The sequence below is a fragment of the Schistocerca gregaria genome, chromosome 1 (genome assembly GCF_023897955.1).
Source record: "Schistocerca gregaria isolate iqSchGreg1 chromosome 1, iqSchGreg1.2, whole genome shotgun sequence".
NCBI classification, from domain to species: Eukaryota; Metazoa; Arthropoda; class Insecta; order Orthoptera; family Acrididae; genus Schistocerca; species Schistocerca gregaria.
The window spans coordinates 623,593,660-623,610,471 of NC_064920.1; positions in this window are offsets into that span (position 1 = coordinate 623,593,660).

Below are 16,812 nucleotides of genomic sequence, written 5' to 3' on the forward strand. Positions count from 1 at the left end.
GCATTGATTGTTTATTGCTGCTAACGTACTTCACATACGACCAAAATATTTTTCGATTTTCTGCCAGGTTTCGAGACAAGGTTTCGTTGTGGAAACTGTTATAGGCATCTCGTTGGCCCGCCGGACTATCTCACAGAGCCAAAGCAACTCGTCACCTGGAGTTGGAGTAATGAATGCACTGTCTCGTAGTGCCAATGGCTTGGAAAAATTAAGAAATACACATAACTGGTAATGAATAATTGTTTATGAACTTTATTTTATTTACACATTTACATGCGTTTCATCTTTTTAACGAGGCGTCTTGGTACAAGGGTTCACTTTCGTCTAGTTACTGTTATTTTGTGGCATAACATTTAAATTATGAATAGTGACGAACATATTTTCATATGTACAAATTGAGGGGAGATATGGGATTTTGAGAAACAGAAACTTGCAGTTATAAATAAACCACACCAGGAAACTTAATGCCTGCTCATATACGGACTTCTGATAGACTGTACGCTGCAAGAAATGTGACGATTTGGTTAAAAGGACACACGATCTTCTTCCTTTTAACAGAAGGGGAAAAAACCAGTTATATTATCTCTTAGTGAAGTTGAGTGACAGGAGGAACAGGACTTCTGTTCACATGAATGCAGGGTTATAAACACAAAATCAAATAGGTGTCATGCAGGATTAGGTTTAATAACGAATCAGAAAATAGGATTGTGGGTAAGCTACTATGAACAGTATAGTGAACGGATTATTGTAGCCAATATAGACATGAAACCGACGTTTACCACAGTAGTACAAATTTACATGCCAACTAGCTCCGCAGATGACAAAATGGTTTAAGAAATGTATAATCAAGGAAAAGAAATTATTCAGCTAGTTCAAGGGTACGAAAATTTAATCGTGGTGGGGACTGGAGTTCGACAGCAGGAAAAGGAAAAGGAAAAATAGTAGGTGAATGTGGACTCGAGAAGAAGAATGAAACAGGAATCCGTCTGGTAGAATTTTGCACAGAGCATTACTTAATCACCGCCAATGCTTGGTTCAACAATCATGAAAGAAGGTTTCAGATTGCTTCAATGACAATTAGAGATATAGGAACCACATTTTGAACTGTAAGACACTACCAGAGGCAGATGTGGACTCGGACCACATTTTATTGAACATTAAAACTGTAGATTAAAACTGAAGGAATTGGGAAAATGTAGGAAATTAAGGAGATGGGACCTCAATAAGTTGATAGGACCAGAGGTTGTTTAGAGCTTCCGAGGGAGCATTCTACAACAGTTGACTAGAGCTGGGGGAAAGGAATACAGCACCGGGAATGGGTAATTTTAAGAGACGACGTAGTGAAAGCAACGGAGGACCAGATAGGTAAAAAGACAAGGCCTGGTAGGAATTCTTGAATAACATAAGAGACAAGCAATTTAGCTGATGAAAGGAGAAAATTTTAAAATGCAACAAATGAAACAAGGGAAAGGGAATAAAAATGTTCAATATTTGAGATTGACAGGAAGTGCAAAACTGCTAAGCAGATATGACTAGTGGACAAATGTAAGGATTTAGAAGCATATTTCACTAGGGCAAAGATACATACCGCCTACAGAAAAATTAAAGAGGCCTTTGGAGAAAAGAGAAGCAGCTGTGTCAATACCAAGAGCTAGGATGGGGAACCAGTCCTAAGCAAAGATGGGAAAGCTGGAAGGTGGGAGGATTATGTAGAGGGTCTACACAAAGAAGATGAACTTGAAGACAATAATGGGAAGGGAAGTGGACATAGATGAAGAGGGAGATATGATATCGCGAGAAGAATATGACAAAGCTCTGAAAGACCAAGTCGAAACAAGGCTCTGGGAGAAGACAATATTCCGTTGGAACGGCTGATTTATAGATGTGATTTTGTTTCTAAACTTTTTATTCTGACTTTTTAACAGATAGGTATTATTTACTTTGCCAAACATGAAGTTTTCTGTTACTGCTCTAAACGTTTATGTGTATTTAAATATGCATTTTATATCCATGTATTTTTTGTCAGTTTATGTTTTATTATCAGAGGCAAATTTTTCCATATGAAGTAATATTAATTAATGACTACGCATACTGCATTTTAACTATTGAATTTACGATACTACTTATGTACCCTGGTGTTAGTGCCCTCTACTGGCATCTGTTTTTCGTTTGAATACAGGACGCACCGATACCCTCGTCTGCACTTAACTATGTACCTGGGTGTGCAGGTATTGACGTTGATACTTAAATCAGAATATTTTGATAGGGTGTATGGCTGGTATGGACATCTATTAATTATGTTAATATTTTATTATTTTTTATTTTCCTTATGTGTCACTAAATATGTTGTGGATTTTGTTTCAGCTAATTAAGCTTAAGTTTCCTCCATTGTTTTTCCATTTGCAACAGATCTGAAGAAGGCAATGGTCGAACCAGTAATTGTGAATTATACGTACAATTTATGTGATCAAGACGAATTTTTGCAGATAAAGCGCCAAACATGACCGCAAACTTATTTACAGACATTATGTGTTACATATCGTTAAATATAATTCTGAATATGAAGAAGAATATTTAGTTTCACGCAAGTCAAAACACTCCTGAGGCCAAAGACATAATAAAAACATACAAAAAGCATTAAATATCTCAAAGAGACTAACAGCCAAATATAATTTAGTTCACTGGAGGCAGACGCTGCCATTTATTTAACTACACGAATGGCAGACGACGATTTATTATTTAAGCCAGATTCATTCAAACTATTTCATCTGGAAGAAGATGCCGATTATGATATTTCTCTTTCCATACACAGTACAATATTCAACTTCATACAAGGAAAGACTCATTTGCAGAAATACATTTCCATTCAGTAGCAGGGAGTACCAGGTATCTTCAAGTGGAAACAAAAAATTACTTTCAATAGCTCCTGCATCCTTAATCAGTATGGCAGAGAACTCCGTTTCTTTTTACATTAATTTCATTTATAAAAAAAATTAATTTAGTTAATACTGATTCATAGAGAAGGAGATTAGACACCAGAATTCTGAAAAAAAAAGTCGTAGAGAATTCAGCTGTAGATGGAGGCTTCCCCGGTTAAATCCGAGGTGTTCCCCTCGTTTTTATAACGAATAAAGTGGAAAGGGCAAAAAACAACAGAAAAAGAGAAAGAAAAAGTAGTGGTAATGCGTGTTCCTCTAAACCAAGAAGCTGCCAGATCAAATTCCGACCAAACCACGGAAATTTTGAGTCTGCCTTTATCCTTCACTTTTGAGTGATGGGAAGTGTCAGTAGGGACGAGACGTGCTTCAGGTTCCAGGTTAAGCTGAGGGTGCCCTATCCGCAGTTGGATAACTGGGGCAGATTAGGGACAGGAAAGTTGTTGAAGTGGCGTCGAACTGAACGACGTGACTCGACCACTGAGCCACACGAAACTATCATCATTGGCCTATTATCAGTAATGTACAGTATCTGACCGACTCATGCATGTCCAGCCCAAAGAGCTGAGGATAGAAACTCGAAATTCGGAGAGCGTATTTCTCTCATAGAGTCGGAGTCGTTTAAGTACAGATTTTTCGAATTCCACCCGTAAGGCCGTGATATAGGACATAAGATTTTTTTTTGAAAATATGTCTTCATTAAGGTAATTTTGGAACAAGACGTACGAAAACTGGCATTTGGTTAGTATGTCAGAAATAAATATGTGTTTCAGAATGTTTGGAAATTTAACCCCTGTAGGGATGAAGTAGAGATTGAAAGTTTTTAAGAAATCTTTATTAGAAACAGTTAAAGTATTTTTAAAGATACATCTCTGTTATAAATAAAATAGTCCGTGTTTTTGGATACTCAACCTCTAAGCGGTGAAATAGGGAATGAAATTGTTTTAGAAAATATTTCGATGTGTTAAAGATATTCCGATGGTAGATCTATGAAAATTGCTATTTCGCTTGCCAATTAGTTAAAAAGAAATATGTTTTAGCGGTTGAAAGTTAAGTATTGGCGTGACTGACAAAAATCTTGGACCTTAGCTACCAAAATCTCTTTTAGGTCAGAAGTACATTAGTGACAGGCCATCCTTCTATGGCCTTAAGTAGCGAAAAAAATTTAGAAGATGTTGCAATTTGTTACCAACATAAAAATTCGATTAAAGAAAAAAAATAATAAATCTATGCGTACCATACAATCTACGCGAGCAAAGCAACGGACGCCAAGCTACTTCATAATATTTGTGCTCCGAGACAGCCTGCAACTTATTTATATGTTCAAGAGGTCATTCGAACATTTTTCCCCCTACGGGATGCACAGTGGGTCACTTTACAGGACAAATATAATGATTAATTTAAGTGAATGTCTACACCCTGGCCATTTACAGCTTCCTAAATGGCAGTGACCTACATTTAACATTAACGGACGTACTGTTTTTCAGTGCTACTCATGCACTATACTGAAAATTATATCTTTATTCCTTTTTTTAAGGCCACCAGCTTTTAAATATAAAAAAATGTCTAGGTTAGATTAGATTTAAAACTTAGGTCTACTTTCTGTGAGATATTTTGTTTTATTGTGGAAACGACGAAATGTTTTTGTTGATGCCTACTGAATGCCTTTCTAAGCCACTCACACTTTAACAAAGTCTGATAAAGGTCAATTATAAATGGTGCAGATTCTTCAAAAATTGAGTCAGATTATTTATGGCGGGTATTCAAAACGTGAAAGGTTGCAGAGTCTTGTTTTTGACACAGTTCAGTTACAGCGCCTGAGTTCTTGAGGAGGTACCTAAAATAAAACATTATTCTATTCTACTCTGCCCGCTAATAGGTCAGTGCTTCCATCATCTCAAATTCGGAAGGTTTCGGATCTGAAATATCGCCAGCCGGTGTGGCCGAACGGTTCTAGGCGCTTCACTCTGGAACCTCGCGACCTCTACGGTCGCAGGTTCGAATCCTGCCTCGGGCATAGATGTGTGTGATGTCCTTAGATTAGTTAGGTTTATGTAGTTCTAAGTTGTAGGAGACTCATGACCTCAGATGTTAAGTCCCATAGTGCTCAGAGCCATTTGAAATATCAGTGGTTGTCGAGGAGGTTACCGGGAAGCATTCGGTAAGTTATTTGATGCACCAAAAGAACCTCGAATTTCATATTAATGTTGGTCCTATTTTTTCCCATTTTATTTTTTGAGCACGTAGAACTGGCCTGCAGCGGTTATCATTCGCTGCTCAAACATATTGTTTATTGGCCAAACATGTTTCAACGTTTAAGTCCTCCAGCAGGAGCCTTGAGGAGGTGCTCACTCGTTCTACGACCAGACGCAGCCCTCGGCGTAGAATAATGAGAGCTCTGGAAAATTACTGAACTATCGAAGAGGGTTTGGCCAATAGGCAACACTGGAATTATATTGCCGACCAGTGACAGACACATTGCGAGTCAAACAGTGAGTATGATGGCTACATTGGGAAAGCGCGTTTTTAACGTTTTGCTCAAAATATTGTGAAACCCAGATGAAGTTTTGCTTTTAAAGGAATCAGTTTTCTGACATCCCTGGAAATTGACAGATTCCTGATGCTTCGGTACTGGCTGTTGCATGTACACTGCAAAGCTTTTTCCTTTTTTCTGGCCTTCTGCTGTATCTGACAGGTCGTTAAGCGCCATAAATCCGAACGCATCTTTTGACGCAGAACTGGACTCTCTGCCACTGGCAGCAGCACGGCGGGTGCGGGCAGACGCAGCCTCGGCATTCTATCAGAAGCAGCCACCTGGAGGTAGGGCGCGCCCAGGCTGTGCGGAGCGCTAATGATCCACCGCGCAAGCACATTGTCCCTCACTGCGAGCGGAGCCGCCATCCGCCTCGCGTTAAGACGGGATCCCTCCCCCCCCCCCCCCCCCGCCCCCTTCCCACCCCACCCAACCCATCCTTTCTCAGAAGGGCCTCGGTTGCTCCTGCAACAACCTCCACTCCTTTATTAGCTTGTTCCCGTTGTCTCTACACAATAGATTGGCAATTATCACATTAATTACGAAACGGGTCACGTTTATTTCAGCCTTAGACGCTTTAGAGGGGTTAATCCTCATCACGTAATGAAAGGAGAGATAACGGCTTTAGAGGCCAAAGCTTTCAGTCGAATTCTGCAACATAAACTCAAAGCGGTACATTTTGTTTTCTTGTTTTCTTTAGGTACTTAGAAACTAGACGTCTACTCTATTTCGTGAAGGAAAACTTTCGCTAATCTGGGAATTTTAATAAGATTTCTCTGTAGAAGCAAGCATTGAGTGATAAATTTGTAAGTCTTACTGCCACTTTTATTTCGAAATAAAATAAGAATAACGATCTTATGTCATAAAGATTGCGCCTCGCCAGGCCTTGCATGAGGTAAAAATATAATAATTTGTGAGAACTGATATTTACTACTTGAAGAAAACACCTGATAAATGTTGACAGTAAAACGAACTCCGGATTAAAAAAAGAGGTTACCGAAGTCTATAATGTTTGCCCAACTCAGATGTTGGAAGCAAATAGCCGTCCGATGTGGCCGAGCGGTCGCAGGTTCGAATCCTGCCTAGGTCATGGATGTGTGTGATGTCCTTAGGTTAGTTAGCTTTAAGTAGTTCTAAGTTCTAGGGGACTGATGACCTCAGATGTTAAGTCCCATAGTGCATAGTGCTCAGAGCCATTTGAACCATTTTTTGGAAGCAAATACAGAATTTTAAAGAAAGGAGAAAGATAAGTGTTAGAAACTGGCACGTAAAACTTCCTTTACGTTAGTAAGTATGTGCCCCTGCGTCTATTTGTACTGAACCCACCGTACACGCAAGAGTTGTGCTTGGGTATGTACAGATCCGTCACACTTGATCCAGAGTATCTACAGTGGTCTCCCACCATGCGCCTTCTATGGATGATACCCCTTCCGCAACTGTATGTAGTAACAGGTCTTGGACTCAATTATTAGTAGATATATCTGAGTCCTTATAAGTGAAAATCGTGAAATACTGAGGACTTTGACTTCAGTAATGAACATCTGAACTGACTTTTGGGGATACCAGCTTTAAAAACTGCTGCAATTCCTGCCACCATGCGGTATTGAAACAATTTTATAACGAACGATGTCACACAGCACTTCATTTCAGTGGTGACTAATGTACACTGATTCTTGATCATCACATTTAGCTCCGATATAATGATTTTGGTTGTCAACACTCTCGCGATCGTCTATGTTGCCTTTTCATCCTGATTTTGACTCTGACTGACGCTATTGGTTAAGCCATTGTGCATTAGTTTGTGCGACACAAGACCGACATACGATCTCTCGCTTGGGGCGAAGCCGCGAGACTTCACGAGCGGTGTTAAAGCGTTCCTGGACAAAAATTGCTGGGATTGTCGGGATACTGGATTCTTCTTGTGTTTCGGCTGCTTTCAGTCGATAGCTAACGAGGACGTTGTATTCATGGAGTGACGGCGTGCCACGTCAGAAAACTGCCACGTTGGGAGTCCACGTTATCAGAACGCCAGTTTACACTCTGCTCAGACTGAAGGTCTTTCCCAGAACTGCACTACGAAACCAGGTGTTACAAGACATTCAACATTGTCTGTATAGCCGACATAATCTTCAGGAGAGAGGAAATATTTAGGATAATTCTCATTTATTGTTCCATCTCGGTTACACATTTTTTTAAATTCTAGTACATATCTCGATAATCTGGTTAATCTTCAGATCTAAAACAAAGTAAAACTGATTGTGTACCAACTTATATTTTACAATAGAAAAGAGAAAAGAATTCTACATAAAAGTAGGTTTAACGTAATTAATTCCATGCAATCCGTCTTTTCTACTCAGAACGACATATCAGAGTATTGTATTTTGCAACTGCGGTCAGTCTTTTAAATAGGTGGATGTTGCAGGTAGGAAGTAGGTGGAGGGAAAGAAAACGGAATGAGGCTGATTGGAGAAGGGGAAAGGAAGGAGAGAGGGAGTCGTGGAGATGTCATGATTTTCAGAAGAAAGGTCCTGTTAAAATTATAGAAAGTGTGATTATTTAAAATTCTCGTTGCGATTAGTGCACATTCTGTGCCTCGAGATGGCTGGGTGCTGTGTGATGTCCTTAGGTTAGTTAGGTTTCAGTAGTTCTAAGTTCTAGGGGACTGATGACCATAGATGTTAAGTCCCATAGTGCTCAGAGCCATTTGAACACTGTGCACAACACTGCGTGTATCAAATGTAAGCAGTACAATGGAATAGTTATCCCCAGGGATGCTATGGAGCCGGCAAGATAGTCTTACACTAGAGCTAGAGAGAGTCAATAATGTAAAAACCTCCTGTTAAGATACCAGAATAAAACAGTAAAACGGGGATAAATTAGTAGATCTTAAAACTGGAAATAAAGTAGCGAAACTGATACGTTGTCGAAACTGCCACTAAGCGCTCATGAGAGGAAAAAAGAAATCGCTATTATAAAGCAAGTTCCAGTGAGCATCGGTTATCCAGTTTCCAGAATAACTAAATTGCTATAGAAAATTGAAAGACGAAAGTAGTGTAAAATCAATGGCAGCAAGCTAGGACCTGAAATTTGTGTACATGCTCATGTCAGAAGGTTATTGCTAGACAATTTCGCAATACCAATTTGTCCAGAGGGTTAAAAAGCTAATGACAGTAGTCGCTTCAGACTGAGACATCATGTGAAAATGGTTCAATAGTTGGTCAAAGAGGCAGGACATATGAAATACGCTTCAGAAAGCACGCTTCAATTCGTAGTAATAAAACAGCGTTTGGTCACCATCTTCTAACATCGAAGATTGCTGTTGTAACTATTGACACACATGTGGATGTGCTGCACAATGAGTCTAACGGACATGAATAGCCTGGCAACGCATCAGCTCAGCAGAACGATTTGATTAACAATGCATTTTTCCATTGGTCCACCTCACCGCAGCGCAAGTATGATCAACAGCACCACACACCGAGAACACTCTCATACAGCCTTAGCAGCAGGCCGGCGTTGCAGACTGGCTTCAGTACATACAGCTGCACTGCGCGCCGTACAACGCCACCAACCGGAAGAAAATGAAATTAACCACAACAGTTAGACTCCGTCCCTATAACTGTTGTTGCTACACATAGTTTCACTTTTATAATTTAGTGTTTTACATTTTTTACGGCTTTGTATCTTCCAAGTTTCAATTTTCTAACTCATAATATTTAATGACAGTTCATGCAGTTCTTGGTCCTCCACATAAGTGCACTTGTGTAATTTTGCCGTCTGTATGTCTTTAACTATTTATACATCCATTGTCCTAGGCTTATTCTTGTAACGTTTTAACAAGAAGGTCTTTATACAATTTTAGTTTTATACGTTCAGTGTAAGAACCTTATACTTCCAAAGTTTCAAAATTTAATTACCTTCAGGTGATTATTCAGTCTTCGCTACTTCATTTCCAATTTTAAAATGTACAACATTACCCCGTTTTACAGTTTCCTTCCGGTAACTTAACATGAAGTTTTTACATCACTGACTCTTTGTAGCTCTAGTGTAATACCCTGTCTTGTTGACCACATAGCGTCTCTGCCGGTACCCATCCCTTTGTACCGCTTACATTAGAGACACACAGTGTTGTGCACTAATAGGGTCTCAACGAGAATTTTAAATAATTATACTTTCTATCATTCTAACACGACCTCTTTTCTTAAACTCATGGCATCCCCACCACTCCCTCCCTCCTTTCTTTACCCTCCTCCAATCAGCCTCACTTAATTTCCCTGACACCCGACTTTCCCCTACCTCCAACGTCTACCTATTTCAAACACTGACAGCAGTTGCAAAATACAATACCCTGATATGTCGTTCTAAATAGAAAAAAGGTTGTATGCAATTGCTTAGGTAAATTCATCTTTTCTGTACAATTTCTTTCTTTTCCCTATACTAAAACAGTAGTTGGTACATAATTGGTTGGTTTAAAACAGACCTGAAGATGATTCAGAGGACCGAAACATGTAACATAATTGTAAAGTGCAACTGACAAGGAACAACAAATGAAAATCATCACAAATATCTGATTAAAGATCGAATTATTCTTCGCATTATAATAGAATAAGACAATTCAGCTCGAATATATAATAAAGAATATATTGTGTTTAATGAAAATGCACGATATTAGAATGTGTCTCACACCTATATTGATACAATTACACATACCTCTGGATACGAACAACTGTCTAGTTTGATCACTTTCATCTAAACATTTCTAGCAGTTGCACATAAGACCGCCTCTACGTATTAGATGTGGCCTGAAAGTAACGGTAATTTTCGTTCTTCTTAAAGAATGTTGATCAGCTTTGTCACATTCAAGGTGCTGGAGTCATGTGGTGTCGGCTTGTGTGGACTTCTCTTCCTAGCGACTTACTCTGCTTTGTTTCTCTTTTGGTCTTCCTGTTGCTCAGCTGCCTCGCCGCGGCCAATGGGCCGAATTTTCGCTGCGTGAGAGTCTCTTCTGGGGGCTCCGAGCGGTCGGGATGACGGTTGGCCGGTTGTGCGGAAGTGACCAAAGGCACCGTTCCACGAGAGGCTGATAGCTGTTGGTTTTCCATCGAACATGTGTTTCCCCCGTTGCCCATTGTATTGGCGTCCATTGAAGGACTTCTTGGAACAAGCTTTCAGTTGGCGACTCACTTGCAATCTTTTCCCCTTGCCTGTGAGTTTACCAGGAACGACCGTTGGGTGGACGGTCGGTCGTCTAAGGGGACGACGTGTATTGTGTGTTTTGCCGTTCCTGGGTTGTCGGTGCCCCTGATTACTTGCAGTTCGTCCCTGTTGTTGCACAGTGACTGGCTGTGCTACTTGTGGTATTGTTTCCTGGTGGATCCGTGAAGGGGTCCAACTAATGAGGCGTATTGGGTTGAAGGACTGTACTAGGAACTCAGTTATTGCGCCGAGCTGTTGAACTCTTTTTTTCAATAGAGTTTTAGAACTACATCGGCCATCCAGTGTTCTAGCAGCACAGAGTTCTGGAGACAACTTGTGTAGTTACCTGGGATTAATCTTTTACTCTTGTTTGAACGTTCCTCAGGTCACTATATATTTTGTGTATGAATTTGGCCAGCTATGGACCGCATACAACTTAAGACTTACGGTGTTTCTTTATCTTCCTTTCTTCCCAGAACATCTTCATTTTCTCTCCAACTGCTCGTCTCTTCTCATCTGTCCACACTATCTTGGGTCGAGGTTTTGGCTCATTTTCTTCATAGTTTCCGTTTTCTATCAGTAGCCTGAAGTGATTCTTGTCATGTAAAATCTCTTCTGTAACACCTTTTTTGTTGACATCTTTCTTTACTGCTTCTATCCATCCTACAGTTTTTTCTGCTTACTAACGTAATTAAAATTTTTCTTTGTAATCCGTGTTTCTTACATTTTTTAAATGTTCATAAACTGTCAGCCCTCTCTTCCTCATTGTTTCTGTGATCGGTATTTTTGTATAAATCTTCATTTCTACTTTTAATCCACTTATTTTCATTATTTTTCCCAGGACCTAGAATTTTTCTTAGTGTTTTTCTCTCTCTTTTTTCTAGTTCTCTTAATTTGCCTTTCTTATTCAATGTTAGGCACTCTGATCCATGTGTTGCTTGTGTCCCAATAACTGAATTATAGTGTCTAATTCTCGCTTGTATGGATGCTGATTTCGTATTGTAGTAGTTGTGTGTTATTTATATGCAAATTCTAACATTTTCTTCTTTATGTATTTGTTGTGTTATCCAGCCCATTGGCTTGGATCGACTCCCCCAGATATTTCAATTTATCAGTTTTAATTTTCCATACTTTGTTTTCATAAACATTTCTGTAGTATGTTTGTCTTCTATATACTCGACTTTCTCTTAGGATATTTTTAGCCCAGTATTTTCAGCAATTTCGTTTAGCAGATAAAGCATAACTGTTGCGTCTGTTCGATTTTCAGTTATTGGTGCCATATCATCCGCAAAGGCTAAACATTTCACTCCAAATTTGTTCTTTCCTTGGCCAATGCTTATACCTCTTGAGCCTCTGTTTTTTTAATGTGGTTTCCTATGTTTTTACTATTTTATCTAAAAGCAAGTTAAAGAGAATTGGGAACAGCCCATCTCCTTGCCGAACTCCTGTTTTGATTCTGAATGGTTCAAAAATTAAGGTGAGTATATGTATATATCTGGAATTATTGACAGTTTTCCAAACGTTTATGTCCCTACAGTTTCTCATGCTGTCACTGTTTTTACATTTGTTGAATCCCTGGTGGCCACCACGGTTGTTTAGCTGTTTTGTAGCGGGGTATTTACTCTCATAAATTGTTTTGGAAGAACTGTACAAACCTTGATCAGTCTCTCTCTTACAGTGCTGTTTTTTGTTTTTTAAACGGTAATATTTAAGCCTTCTGGGGAGTTTGTATTGATCTTGACCTTGTAGTAATAATTAAAAATTTCAAGGCAATATCTAGGCTTTTCGGTGCTTGATGATTATTGATTTTGATCTTCTTGTAAATTTTTTAAGAGAGAATTTTAAAGTAAATTCTAAGCCTTCTGGCGCTCTGTGATTATTGATGTTGTCTTTAAATGGATAAATTCTAAAGCGAACTTTTAAGCCCATCTGGCGCTCTATGATCATTGGTTGTTGTTAACTGGCCTTTCGCTTCATTTCATTGTAAAATAAAATTTTAAATCTTTTCTCCAAATAAATCCGTATGTTCTAAACCACAAGTGATGTTGAATCTGGGTCTGTCCTTCCATGAATGACCATTTTAGGAATCCGTCTGAGATATAAGATACTTGTGCCAGGGCTTTTCCCAATATTAGAAACAATTTTAGTTATATGCTTATACGGATGCGGTGTCTGTTCTTTCACACATGTCCGAAAGAACAGACACCACCTACATATAAGCATATAGCTCTGATGATACCGGCCATGACCTTCCTCTTCTGTGCGGATGCACACATATTACCCGAACTCTTACGGGACTTGGTAAGAATTCCTTCCACGAGTAATGAGTGTGTTGGGTAGGGACACTACGAATGTAGTGTGTGGATATATAAGGTGAGAATGTGGGTCTCGCGGGAGGCCTGCGTGAGATACTCCCTGCAATCGCACTATCCTCTTTGCCCTCGGTGGCTCAGATGGACCCGGCACGGTAACTCAGCGTGTTCGGTCAGTGGGTTAGCTGCCCTCTGTAATAAAAAACTGAGTTAATGGATCAACGACGAACTGGGTATCTTGCGACGTCCGCCCCGAGCAGGTACAACGAACATAAAAACCATCAAAATGAGATTAATAAAAAAGAATATGGACAGAGCGTCTGCCATGTAAGGAGGAGATCCCGGGTTCGAGTCCAGTTCGGGTACCCCATTTTCACCTATCCCCATTGATATATATCAACGCCCGTCAGCATCTGAAGGTAATAATATGTAATTCTAATAATTTTCGTTATGGTGTTCTGCCCCTTCTGCGATTCTGTTTTTCTCTCATCAATGGTGGAAAAATGATGCCTAAAGCTCGTAAAAACTTTTCTACTGTTAACAATAACCTAAATAGTCAATGCAGCTGATAATTCAAATCAGGAACGTGTGTACCAACAAGATTTAAAAAAAAACTTTAAAACTCGGGTGTATAAAGTCCCTGTTACTTTTTGACCACGCTTAGCATTTAACATGAAATATATGAGAAGAGTGATATGTAACCTTGGCTGGAGATTCATAGACAGACGAAGAAGAAATTTATGGCTGGCACCGAATAAAGTTGTTGGGGCCCTTGCAGGTCCCATTGTATGTTAAGGACATGGTTGACACTATTAATAGTGACCTAAGAGTTCTTCCTCGTTACCAGTTACTTATAATGAAATACTAGCTGGCAAAACCTGGACACATATCCTGTAATGTTTCGTAGTGGTATAGAGATTTTAAAATTTGTTTTAAATGTTCAGAAATGTAAAATTATACACTTCACAAAAATCAGAAAGGCAGTTTCCTATGACTATAATACCATTGAAACACAGCTAGAAACAGTCGATTCGTACGGTTACCTGTGTGAAATAATTTTTACAGATATGACGTCATCACGTACTTGTACATGTAGGTAAGGCAGGTGTCAGCCTTCGGTTCATTTATAGGATGCTAGCAAAATGCGTCTGCAGTGAAGAGGGCTACAAATTGCATCTGATTTTGGGAGAAACATCATCCTCACAACGCAATTCCGAAGATTTCAAGACCCGATAAGTGGGAGAATTATCGCGCAAATCAGCTTAAAAGCTCATGCATCTAAGTTTCTGACTAGAATATTTTACACAAAAATGAAATAGAAAATTGAGGCTGTGTTAGACGAAGATCAGTTTGGCTTTAGAAACGGCAAAGGCACCAGAGAGGGAATTCTGAATTTGTGGTTGATAACGAAAGCAAGACCGAAGAAATATCAAAACATTGAAAAAGCTTCAGCAATGTCAAATGGATCAAGACGTTCGAAATTCTAAGAAAAACAAAGGTACTTCTTCATTCCTAAGTACTTCCGTATCCCACTTCTTTGGACAGTAATTCTCCCTAACTAGTCTCTTAAACTTCTGCCTGCTCACTAGTAAATATAGTTTTACGTTAAAAGTTTAACACAAAAAGACATGTATTACAGTCAGAAAATGTGTATTTCTTGAAGTACCGTAACTGAAATCGCCCGAATACCCCGACTTCACTGGTCCAGTATTTGAGAATGAGAGCAGTTCGCGACTCGTGACAACTTTTACACATAATTTCGAACATATCTGAAATTTTTGTCGCTTAACACTCCCCACTCCCCACTCTCGCCAAAGAAAAATGATAGCAGGAGAAAAGTTCATGGCTTACTCCGTTTTCGCTGTTCATCCTGTAAAACTGAAGCATTTTACATGACGTTGTCATTCATTACATATTTGCTTCGGACTCTACTTTCAACACAGTATCTACATATACTAGTAAATGCCCCTGTAAAGTTATATCTACGACACTTATTTCAGGAGATATGTCACAAGCATTGAGAGGCATGACAAGCTTTGCACTTTCTCAAGGGGGTACGCCCCTTGAAAATTTAAAAAAATAGATTTTTTATTTTCTGCATAATTTTTGTCGGGAATGTCTACTTTTTTTGCAATTTTCATCCCTAGTTCGCCAGAAACTCCGTTTCGAGGTACAAGCCGATATGTGAAAGATTGTCTCCGAAAACCATTCACAGCAGGAAGAAAATAGTCGACATGTAATTTCAACGACGGCTTAACAGACACTAAAGACATTACGAACGTGCTCGAACTTGAGATCGGGCCAGTTTGTACAACATTCGCACTAAAGCGGACGAAACGCCTGTCGAGGGGGAACACTTGCGGATGATAGCTGCTGTCACAGAGGCTTGCACGACTGTTACAGCCACGAAGGTGGAGGAAGAAGGTCTCCTGTTGTTTATGGATGGCTTGTTGTATGGTTAGTGGATCGCTGAACAGAAGTATTTAACTAGAAAAAAAATGTATCCCAAAACTTTAAATACGTTTTTCTCGAAACCATGTTTTTGAAATATGTCTTGAGAATAGCACGATGAGCTTTTGACTGTAATTTGATGTCGGCATTCTAAATTGATTTCTCTGACAGCGTACATAGCCATTTTGCTGTAGTCTCAAAAATCAATTTTCGATGCACAATTATGTCTCGATTTTGTGGGCGAAGAATATGTCATTTCTTCAACACGTCACCATTTTGCTATAAGATAAAAATTTTCAGTTATCTTATGTAGGCCAATGTAAAATATATTCAAAATGGTCCAACAGCAGAGCTCTAAGAATTCCCGCCTATGATCAATATTGCGGCTGCAAATGATCTTTCCACCTGGTACAGGGGTTGCAGGACACGCTCGATGTGGAAACAAAAAGCTGTCTTAAAGACACAAGTGTCACATTTTTCATAATGAAAGCACTTAGTGACGTTGAAACCCTCGCGTCTCCTATACATCTCTTTTGTAACGCAACCTTCCCTTCTACAATAACCTATGAAACCTTTCCTTAGGATTTTGTATCTCTTTCTTAATAATAACAAATGAAATATTCCCTTCGAAATTAATTCTCTTTCTCAAAAATAGTAAGTGCAATCTTCGCATACAAATTTAAATGCTGCTCATTAAAAGTGATTTGCTGATTATTTCGACGAAACATAGAACGTGTCGTCGTTGTCGCCCTCAGTCGTCACCTGTAATAACCCAAAACTGTTCCTTACCTTTTTTATTGTTACTGGATCGCCATCTGACTGCTACATCGAACTGCGACACGAATGTACTTACTCTGTTTTACTGTACTCTGTTAGCTGCTGGTGGGCTGTCATAATAAGTGGCTGTATTTATTACCAAAGCTGATTTTATTCTTTAATAGCAAAGCTGACGTTGTTCATTAATTAATTTGACTGAAGGTACGTAATTCATAGTTAAACTTTTTCTTGACAACAATAAATTTTGCAAAGTTTTACGTTGATGGTTTTTGGGATGGATTATAATCAGCAATGCAATATTGCTGGCAAAAATTGATTATATTCTGAAACCGATTCTTCAAATTTTACTGTTGGTAATGAAATGATTTTACAAACGTTAAAATGGGACTTCCTTTTTACAATAATCTTACAACTAGCCTTGCGCAAAAATACATTAAAAAAATAATTCAATAATATTAGTTCCTCTTATGATAGTAGTTAGCTGATGTCTCTCTACATCCGTTTATAATCTCTTGTAAATCATAGCTGGTGGCTGGCATAGACACCGCGCCTCTCAGCCTCTCGCTTTACACTTGCTACCGACTCGTTTCACATGTCGCTTACTACT